We start from the raw sequence: 12,229 nt of genomic DNA on the forward strand, positions 1-12,229 counted from the left end.
AAATATAAAAATGAAAACCAAAGCACATAGTATTCTTATGTCATATAGTAAGCATTTAAGTTGATAAACAAGGTCTAAACATATTCAAACCAGACAAATCATGTATCTACCCACTAAACCTAAACTGTGTCTTATGAAGTCGATCAAGCATGAAGAGAAGTGGTTTTGGGTTTCAAACATGGAAATTTCAAAAACCTCCCAAATGCTTCATTTTAGAGTGACTAAGAAGGATGCAGGCTTACCTTTTCATTTTCATGTTTTAAACTTGTTGAAATCTTGGTCAAACCTTGGATTTTATCAAGATTCAAATGGGCATAAAAATACTTAGAAAAATCATGTATGTATCTACCCCTAACCCTAAACTCTATCTTACGAAGTCAAGCATAAAAAGAAGTGGTTTTGGGTTTCAAACATAGAAATTTCAAAAACCTCCCAAAAGCTTCATTTTAGAGCGACTAAGAAGGATCCATGCTTACATTTTATTTTGATGTTTTAAACATGTTCAAATCTTGGTCAAACCGTACCTAGGATTTGACCAAGAATCAAATGGGCATAAAAATTCAAAAAAAAATGAAAAACCATAGGACATAGCCTTCTTATGTCATATAGCAAGCACTCAAGTTGATAAACAAGGTCTAGACATATTCAAACCAGAAAAATCATGTATCTACCCCTAACCCTAAACTTTGTCTTATGAAGTCAAGCACGACGAGAAGTCGTTTTGGGTTTCAAACATGGAAATTTCAAAAACCTTCCCAAAAGCCTCATTTTGGAGTTACTCAGAAGGATACATGCTCACCTTTTCATTTTCATGTTTTAAACTTGTTTAAATCTTGGTTAAACCTAGGATTTGACCAAGATCAAATGGGCATAAAAATTCAGAACAAATAAAAAATGAAAACCAAAGCACATAGTATTCTTATGTCATATTGTAATCATTCAAGTTGATAAACAAGGTCTAAACATATTCAAACCAGACAAATCATGTATCTACCCACTAAACCTAAACTCTGTCTTATGAAGTCGATCAAGCATGAAGAGAAGTGGTTTTGGGTTTCAAACATGGAAACTTCGAAAACCTCCCAAATGCATCATTTTAGAGTGACTACGATGGATGCAGGCTTACCTTTTCATTTTCATGTTTTAAACTTGTTTAAATCTTGGTCAAACCAAGGATTTGACCAAGATTCAAAAGGGCATAAAAATAAGTTTCCAATGGTCCCGTGTCCAACAAGGGACGAGTAGTTTCTCTCCACTTCTTCTTGGCATGTGGGGTGAGCAAGCCCTCCCATTAGTATCAGAGGAATTTAATTTGACAAGGGCTATAGGACGACATCACCAAAAAGGGTTAATTGGTCCTATGCAACTCCTCAATTCACAAGTTGTGTTTATGCCATTACAAAAACTGAAGTTGTGTTTATGCCACTCTCAATTCTCAATAACCCCTTCTATGCCATTTTCAGTTTATACTTTTGTATTGACCAAAATAATACTGTGTTCAGATTTGGAGCGACTTTTGGGTGTTTCAGGCACACAAAAAATCCAAAATTTTCAAATTCTAAAAAAAAATATAACTTCTCAGAAAATCTAAAAAAAAAATTACAGGAAATGAAAAACACTGAAACGAGTACTGTTTTAATTTGAGCCATTTATGTGCGGATTTGCATAAAAAACTGACATTTTATGTTCTGTCTAGAAATTGGTAAAATTTTGTCCAAAAAATCAAACTTTTTCGAAAAATCTGAAAAATTTACAGAATGTCAAGAACACTAATGTGAGTCTACTATTCTAATATGAGCCATTTCTGGGCACATATGATCCATTAAAAATATGTGCAAAGTACGGTCCAGATTATCTGAGAGTATGTACAAACTGTAGTATATGGTACAAATACTGGATACATAGGCAGTATATGATGTTGTATTGCTGAAAATGGCATAGAAAGGGGTATTGAGAACTTAGAGTGGCATAGACACAACTTTAGTTTTTTAATGGCATAAACACAACTTGTGAATTGGGGAGTGGCATAGAACCAATTAACCCCACCAAAAAAGGGTGACGCATGTCTCCTTCACCAAAACAGCAATACCTGTATGAAACAAGTACATGAACACAAGTACACCACCATAATAATAATACTACATGGACACAAGTACTAATAATATAATAAAGTAAGAGTACTAGTTTGTTTACATTTCCACATGCCACTTTTACGAACAAAAATTCGAAAATTAACCTTCAGACATTCGGAAGCCAGGTGACACAGCAGTCATCAAGGATTGCAGCTAGCGGTACACAGTGACCTTGTCAAGATCTACCTTGAGCCTGCTTGACGCTTCAGCTCGGAGTTGAGAGCCTTCTCCTGTGACAGCTCGGCCTCTAGTTTGTCCGTCCTAACCGTGAGGTTCAGGATCAGTCCGGCGAGTTTCTACATGGTCTCCACTTTGGCCGAGGCTCCGCCGCTGGATCTCGTTACTCCCAGTGAACGATTTCATGGCGATATCGTCGAGAATGCGAATCCGGATCTTCTCAGTGGCGAGCTCAGAATAAAGTCTCATGCACTCATCGGCGAGGGCGCTTCTGTCCGCCGTCTCGACGCAGAAATCGCCCATAACCATTTCTAAAATGGTCCCGATCTCGTAGCGGGGCTTCTATCAGATGGGGATGGAGCACAAAATCAGAAGTGTACCCAGAGAACTACCAAGAAAGAGAGAATGGGAATCCCAATTTGCACAAATGTCTATACCTCGCTGCTTTGAGAAGTTGGCTCCGTGGAAGATGTTTCCGCAGGCAGGAGGGCTGCGGGAAAACTAAGGCCGCCCGACCTGAAAATACGATTGAGAGAAGGTTCGAAAAGGAGGGGATGATAAGTTCTAAAAGACATAGAAAGATGCGCAAGAACGGAGGATCGCCTGAAGGTAGCAGTCGTGGGCTGCGACGCCCTTGAAGACTCTTGCGCAGAAGGCACCTCGACAGCAGCACAGGGACGCCATTGCTGGGATTCCCTCAGCTTCGCCGCAGCCGCACGAGCCCTTCTGTGGCGAGACTTGCTCCCGGTCATGGTGGCGAAGTAGTATTCCAAGAGGTAAACGAAGTGGTGAACTGAGGAAGATGGCTAGAGCAAAGGTTAGTCCTTAAATTTGGCCTCCCCGTCTCCTCGGCTCCTCGCGAGTAGTAGGAGTAATACTTATCTGGTCAAAGAGCAAACTTCAAGGCAAAGACTTGGTGGGCCATTCATCTCCAACTATACTTCCTCCGATCCACCCAAAACAGTATTTCAGGAGTATATGTAAGCTTTGGTGTTTTTACAATATAGTACTAGCAAGATGGCATGTGATGGCTCCAAGAGCTTGTTTCACAATTTTACATTTTTTGAACCTTGATCTGTAGTACTGGGCAAAACCCTAGTTTAACCTATTTAATTATAGATTCGTAGCTCGATTTTTCTACGTACCTTTTTATTATTACTCTACTATGCAGCACATATGTGTTTGCCCGTCGAGTGAAACTCGGAGGAAGAGGGATCACTCGGAAGGAGAGAAGGAGGAGGGATAGCATTATGGTGTCTCCCCTTTTTCGGGTGATGATGTTGACTGTGTGCAGGTTTTGTCAGTGAGCAGGAGGTGCGAGCGAGCGAGGCCGAGAATGAGAGATATTTTTTTGTGTGTGTGAGAGGGACAACCGAAGGATCCTGAAGGACCCAGAGACTTCCAGTACGCATCCTGATGCGTCTTCTCTTGACAAAGAAGATGGCTTGGAGTTTGCGTACCTACCGCACTTGACTTGTGCTCACTGAAGAGTGGGACCTCACGCATGGGCACCACACGTAAGTGACAGACCTGTTGGTGTAAAAACTCGGTTGATTATTATACTAATACATTTGTACTGTACAAAGTTTCCTATGGATTCAAGGGTACGAAAGCCAAGTTAACTCATTTACATGACATTATTTTTTCCATGAAGCCAAGTTAACTCATCTATCAATTCGTACATTTTGGAGTGACTAAGAAGGATCCAGACTTACTTTTTTATTTTCATGTTTTAAACATGTTTAAATCGTGGTCAAACCTATGATTTGACCAAGATTCAAGTGGGCATAAAAATTCAAAAAAATTGAAAAAATGAAAAACAAAAGCACGTCGTCTTCTTATGTCATATAGTAAGCATTCAAGGTGATAAACAAGGTCTGACATATTCAAACCACAAAAATCATGTATCTACCCCCTAACCCTAACCTCTGTCTTATGAAGTCAAGCACGATGAGAAGTTGTTTTGGGTTTCAAACATGGACATTTCAAAAACAATCCCAAAAGCTTCATTTTGGAGTGACTAAGAAGGATACAAGCTTACCTTTTCATTTTCATGTGTTAAACTTGTTTAAATCTTGGTCAAACCTAGCTAGGATTTGACCAAGAGATTCAAATGGGCATAAGAATTCAAAAAAAACCAAAGCGCGCATGGTCTTTTATGTCATATAGTAAGGCATTCAAGTTGATAAACAAGGTCTAGAAATATTTAAAACAGACGAATCATGTATCTACCCCCTAACCATAAACTATGTCTTGTGAAGTCAAGCATGAAGAGAAGTGGTTTTGGGTTTCAAACATGGAAATTTCAAAAACCTACGAAAAGCTTCATTTCAGACTAAGAAGGATCCAGGCTTACCCTTTTCATTTTCATGTTTTAAACTTGTTCAAATCTTGGTCAAACTTAGGATTTGACCAAGATTCAAATGGGCATAAAAATTAAAAAAAATGAAAACCCAAAGCACATATATAGCCTTATTATGTCATATAGTAAGCACTCAAGTTGATAAACATGGTCTAGATATATTCAAACCAGAGAAATCGATCATATATCTACCCCTAACCCTAAACTTTGTCTTCTGAAGTGTCGATCAAGCACGAAGAGAAGTCGTTTTGGGTTTCAAACATGGAAATTTCAAAAACTTCCCAAAAGCTTCACTTTGGAGTGACTAAGAAGGATCGATGCATGCTTACCTTTTCATTTTCATGTTTTATACTTGTTTAATTAAATCTTGGTTAATTAAACCTAGGATTTGACCAAGATCAAATGGGCATAAAAATTCAGTAAAAATAGAAAAAATGAAAACCAAGGCACATAGTATTCTTATGTCATATATTAAGCATTCAAGTTGATAAACAAGGTCTAAACATTTTCAAACCAGGCAAATCATGTATCTACCCCTAAACCTAAACTCCGTCTTATGAAGTCGATCAAGGATGAAGAGAAGTGGTTTTAGGTTTCAAACATGGAAATTTGAAAAACCTCCCAAAAGCTTCATTTAATTTAGAGTGACTAATTAAGAAGGATCCATGCATACCTTTTCATTTTCATGTTTTAAACTTGTTCAAATCTTGGTCAAACTTAGGATTTGACCAAGATTCAAATGGGCATAAAAATTCAAAAAAAAATGAAAAACCAAAGCACACATATAGCCTTCTTATGTCATATAGTAAGCACTCAAGTTGATAAACATGGTCTAGACATATTCAAACCAGAGAAATCGATCATATATCTACCCCTAACCCTAAACTTTGTCTTCTGAAGTGTCGATCAAGCACGAAGAGAAGTCGTTTTGGGTTTCAAACATGGAAATTACAAAAACTTCCCAAAAGCTTCACTTTGGAGTGACTAAGAAGGATCCATGCATGCTTACCTTTTCATTTTCATGTTTTATACTTGTTTAAATCTTGGTCAAACCTAGGATTTGACCAAGATTTAAAATGTGCATCAAAATTAAAAAAAAATAGAAAAATAATAAACCAAATTAAAGCACAAAGTTTTATTATGTCATATAGTAAGCATTAAAGTTGATAAACAAGGTCTAGACACATATTCAAACAAGACAAATCATGTATCTATACCCCTAACCCCTAAACTCTATCTTATGAAGTCAACAGCATGAAGACAAGTGGTTTTGGGTTTCAAACATGGAAATTTCAAAAACCTCCCAATAGCTTCATTTTAGAGTGACTAATATAAGAATGATCCATGCTTACCACCTTTTCATTTTCATATTTTAAACTTGTTTAAATCTGTGTGTCAAATTACACCTATGATTTGACCAAAAGATTCAAATGGGCATAAAATTAAAAAAAATCAGAAAAATGAGAAACAAAAGCATATAGTCTTCTTGTGTCATATAGTAAGCATTCAAGTTGATAAACAAGGTTTGGACATATTCAAACCTAGGCAAATCATGTATCTACCCCCTAGCCCCTAAACTCTATCTTATGAAGTCAAGCATGAAGGGAAGTGGTTTTGGGTTTCAAACATGAAAATTTGAAGAACATCCCAAAAACTTCATTTTAGAGTGACTATAAGAAGGATACATGCTTCCCCTTTTCATTTTCATGTTTTATACTTGTTTAAATCTTGGTCAAACCTAGGATTTGACAAAGATTCAAATGTGCATCAAAATTAAAAAAAATTAAAAAATTAAAAACCAAAGCACATAGTATTCTTATGTCATATAGTAAGCATTAAAGTTGATAAACAAGGTCTAGACATATTCAAACCAGAAAAATCATGTATCTACCCTAACCCTAAACTATGTCTTATGAAGTCAAGAATGAAGAGACGTGGTTTTGGGTTTCAAACATGGAAATTTGAATAACTCCCCAAAAGCTTCATTTTAGATTGACTAAAGGATCCAGGTCGGGATTACCTTTTATTTGCATGTTTTAAACTTGTTCAAATCTTGGTCAAACCGTACCTAGGATTTGACCAAGATTCAAATGGGCATAAAAATTCAAAAAAATGAAAAACCAAAGAACATAGAGCCTTCTTACGTCATATAGTAAGCACGCAAGTGTTGATAAATAAGGTCTAGACATATTCAAACCAGAAAAAAATCATGTATCTACCCCTAACCCTAAACTTTGTCTTATGAAGTCAAGCACGAAGAGAAGTCGTTTTGGATTTCAAACATGGAATTTTCAAAAACCTTCCCAAAAGATTCATTTTTGAGTGACTAAGAAGGATGTAGGCTTACCTTTTTATTTTAATGTTATAAACTTGTTTAAATCTTGGTTAAACCTAGGATTTGACCAAGATCAAATGGACATAAAAATTCAGAAAAAATAAAAAAAAAAAGAAAACCAAAGCACATAGTATTCTCATGTCACATTCAAGTTGATAAACAAGGTCTAAACATATTCAAACAAGACAAATCATGTATCTACCCCCTAACCCTAAACTCTGTCTTATGAAGTCAAGCATGAAGAGAAGTGGTTTTGTGTTTCAAACATGGAAATTTCAAAAACCTCCCAAAAGCTTCATTTTAGAGTGACTAAGAAGGATCCAGGCTTACCTTTTCATTTTCATGTTTTAAACTTGTTCAAATCTTGGTCAAACTTATGATTTGACCAAATTCAAATGGGCATAAAAATTGGGAGGAATGGTACATGAATTACAATTCAAGAAAACACAAGGTAACTTAAATACTTGGATGCCCCAAAGATGTGTGGAAGCCCAAAACAATGGCAAAACATGTGCACATGCAGCATCCAATTCAAGAAGAACACATACCAGGCACCAATAGTTTGACCTAAATTTGAAATCAAAGAGAAGGTGGTTAGGAAAAATCGAAATTGGCAAAGCAAAGCATGAAATCATGAATTTGTGATGCACTATAGCTATGAAAAGTATAAAACAATGCATACCAAAATGATTTTTTTAGAGGAATACTAGTTCAACTTATTTAATTTTATATTAGTAGCCCGAAATCGAACCAGTAGTTGGATATTTTTGAACTTGATCTGTAGTAGTGGGCAAAACCATAGATTAACCTATTTAATCATAGATTCGTAGGTCGATTTTTCTACTTTTATATTATTACTATGCAGCACACGTGTGTTTGCCCGTCGAGTGAAACTCGGAGGAAGAGGGATCACTCGGAAGGAGAGAAGAAGGGAGAGAATTATGGTGTCTGCCCTTTTTCGGGTGATGATGTTGACTGTTCTGCAGGTTTTGTCAGTGAGCAGGAGGTGCGAGCGAGCGAGCGAGCGAGCGAGTCGAGCGAGGCCGAGAATGAGAGTTTTTTTTTGTGAGAGGGACAACCGAATCCTGAAGGACCCAGAGACTTCCAGTACGCATCCCGATGAGTTTGCGTACCTACCGCACTTGGCTTGTGCTCACTGAAGTGTGGGACCTCACGCATGGGCACCACACGTAAGTGACAGACCTGTTGGTTTAAAAACTCGGTTGATTATTATACTACTCCTATGGATTCAAGGGTAGGAAAGCCAAGTTAACTCATTTACATGACATTATTTTTTCCATGAAGCCAAGTTAACTCATATATCAATTGGTACATTTTGGAGTGACTAAGAAGGATCCAGACTTACTTTTTCATTTTCATGTTTTAAACATGTTTAAATCGTGGTCAAACCTATGATTTGACCAAGATTCAAATGGGCATAAAAATTCAAAAAAATCAAAAAAAAAACACGTCGTCTTCTTATGTCATATAGTAAGCATTCAAGGTGATAAACAAGGTCTGACATATTCAAACCAGAGAAATCGATCATATATCTACCCCTAACCCTAAACTTTGTCTTCTGAAGTGTCGATCAAGCACGAAGAGAAGTCGTTTTGGGTTTCAAACATGGAAATTTCAAGAACATCCCAAAAACTTCATTTTAGAGTGACTATAAGAAGGATACATGCTTCCCATTTTCATTTTCATGTTTTATACTTGTTTAAATCTTGGTCAAACCTAGGATTTGACAAAGATTCAAATGTGCATCAAAATTTAAAAAAATCAAAAAAATAAAAACCAAAGAACATAGTATTCTCATGTCACATATATAGTAAGCATTCAAGTTGATAAACAAGGTCTAAATATAATCAAATAAGACAAATCATGTATCTACCCCCTAACGACCCTAAACTCTGTCTTATGAAGTCAAGCATGAAGAGAAGTGGTTTTGTGTTTCAAACATGGAAATTTCAAAAACCTCCCAAAAGCTTCATCTTAGAGTGACTAAGAAGGATACAAGCTTACCTTTTCATTTTCATGTGTTAAACTTGTTTAAATCTTGGTCAAACCTAGCTAGGATTTGACCAAGAGATTCAAATGGGCATAAGAATTAAAAAAAAAACCAAAGCGCATGGTCTTCTTATATCATATAGTAAGATATTCGAGTTGATAAACAAGGTCCAGAAATATTTAAAACAAACGAATCATGTATCTACCCCCTAACCATAAACTCTGTCTTGTAAAGTCAAGCATGAAGAGAAGTGGTTTTGGGTTTCAAACATGGAAATTTCAAAAACCTCCCAAAAGCTTCATTTTAGAGTGACTAAGAAGGATCCATGCTTACCTTTTCATTTTCATGTGTTAAACTTGTTTAAATCTTGGTCAAACCTAGCTAGGATTTGACCAAGAGATTCAAATGGGCATAAGAATTCAAAAAAAAACACGCATGGTCTTCTTATGTCATATAGTAAGACATTCGAGTTGATAAACAAGGTCCAGAAATATTTAAAACAGACGAATCATGTATCTACCCCCTAACCATAAACTCTGTCTTGTAAAGTCAAGCATGAAGAGAAGTGGTTTTGGGTTTCAAACATGGAAATTTCAAAAACCTCCCAAAAGCTTAATTTTAGAGTGACTAAGAAGGATCCATGCTTACCTTTTCATTTTCATGTGTTAAACTTGTTTAAATCTTGGTCAAACCTAGCTAGGATTTGACCAAGAGATTCAAATGGGCATAAGAATTAAAAAAAAACAAAGCGCATGGTCTTCTTATATCATATAGTAAGACATTCGAGTTGATAAACAAGGTCCAGAAATATTTAAAACAGACGAATCATGTATCTACCCCCTAACCATAAACTCTGTCTTGTAAAGTCAAGCATGAAGAGAAGTGGTTTTGGGTTTCAAACATGGAAATTTCAAAAACCTCCCAAAAGCTTCATTTTAGAGTTACTAAGAAGGACACAAGCTTACCTTTTCATTTTCATGTGTTAAACTTGTTTAAATCTTGGTCAAACCTAGCTAGGATTTGACCAAGAGATTCAAATGGGCATAAGAATTCAAAAAAAAAAACGCATGGTCTTCTTATGTCATATAGTAAGACATTCGAGTTGATAAACAAGGTTTAGAAATATTTTAAACAGACGAAGCATGTATCTATACCCCGAACCCCTAAACTCTATCTTATTATGAAGTCAACATCATGAAGAGAAGTGGTTTTGGGTTTCAAACATGGAAATTTCAAAAACCTCCCATAAGCTTCATTTTAGAGTGACTAATATAAGAAGGATACATGCTTACCACCTTTTCATTTTCATATTTTAAACTTGTTTAAATCTATGTCAAATTACACCTATGATTTGACCAAAAGATTCAAATGGGCATAAAATTTAAATAAAATTCAGAAAAATGAAAAACAAAAGCATAAAGTCTTATTATGTCATATAGTAAGCATTCAAGTTGATAAACAAGGTTTGGACATATTCAAGCCTAGGCAAATCATGTATCTACCCCCTAGCCCCTAAACTCTATCTTATGAAGTCAAGCATGAAGAGGAGTGGTTTTGGGTTTCAAACATGAAAATTTCAAGAACATCCCAAAAATTTCATTTTAGAGTGACTATATAAGAAGGATACATGCTTCCCCTTTTCATTTTTATGTTTTATACTTGTTTAAATCTTGGTCAACACTAGGATTTGACAAAGATTCAAATGTGCATCAAAATAAAAAAAATGAAAAAAATGAAAACCAAAGCACATAGTATTATTCTCATGTCACATATATATATAGTAAGCATTCAAGTTGATAAACAAGGTCTAAACATATTCAAACAAGACAAATCATGTATCTACCCCCTAACCCTAAACTCTGTCTTATGAAGTCAAGCATGAAGAGAAGTGGTTTTGTGTTTCAAACATGGAAATTTCAAAAACCTCCCAAAAGCTTCATTTTAGAGTGACTAAGAAGGATACAAACTTACCTTTTCATTTTCATGTGTTAAACTTGTTTAAATCTTGGTCAAACCTAGCTAGGATTTGACCAAGAGATTCAAATGGGCATAAGAATTCAAAAAAAAGCGCATGGTCTTCTTATGTCATATAGTAAGACATTCGAGTTGATAAACAAGGTTTAGAAATATTTAAAACAGACGAATCATGTATCTACCCCCTAACCATGCATAAACTATGTCTTGTAAAGTCAAGCATGAAGAGAAGTGGTTTAATTTGTGTTTCAAACATGGCAATTTCAAAAACCTCCCAACAGCTTCATTTTAGAGTGACTAAGAAGGATCCAGGCTTACCCTTTTCATTTTCATGTTTTAAACTTGTTCAAATCTTGGTCAAACTTAGGATTTGACCAAGATTCAAATGGGCATAAAAATTCAAAAAAAATATGAAAAACCAAAGCACATATATAGCCTTCTTATGTCATATAGTAAGCACTCAAGTTGATAAACATGGTCTAGACATATTCAAACCAGAGAAATCGATCATATATCTACCCCTATACCTAAACTTTGTCTTCTGAAGTGTCGATCAAGCACGAAGAGAAGTCGTTTTGGGTTTCAAACATGGAAATTTCAAAAACCTCCCAAAAGCTTCATTTTAGAGTGACTAAGAAGGATCCAGGCTTACCCTTTTCATTTTCATGTTTTAAACTTGTTCAAATCTTGGTCAAACTTAGGATTTGACCAAGATTCAAATGGGCATAAAAATTCAAAAAAAAAGAAAAACCAAAAACCTTCCCAAAAGCTTCATTTTGGAGTGACTAAGAAGGATGCAGGCTTACCTTTTCATTTTCACGTTTTAAACTTGCTTAAATCTTGGTTAAACCTAGGATTTGACCAAGATCAAATTGGCATAAAAAATCAGAAAAAATCAAAAAAATGAAAACCAAAGCACATAGTATTCTTATGTCATATAGTAAGCATTCAAGTTGATAAACAAGGTATAAACATTTTCAAACCAGACAAATCATGTATCTACCCCTAACCCTAATAAACTCTATATATTTTACGAAGTCGAGCATGAAGAGAAGTGGTTTTGGGTTTCAAACATGGAAATTTCAAAAACCTCCTAAAAGCTTCATTTTAGAGTGACTAAGAAGGATCCATGCTTACCTTTTATTTTCATGTTTTAAACATGTTCAAATCTTGATCAAACCGTACCTAGGATTTGACCAAGATTCAAATGGGCACAAAAATTCAAAAAAATTGAAAAA

This window comes from Lolium perenne, chromosome 4 (assembly GCF_019359855.2).
Source record: "Lolium perenne isolate Kyuss_39 chromosome 4, Kyuss_2.0, whole genome shotgun sequence".
Taxonomy (NCBI): domain Eukaryota; kingdom Viridiplantae; phylum Streptophyta; class Magnoliopsida; order Poales; family Poaceae; genus Lolium; species Lolium perenne.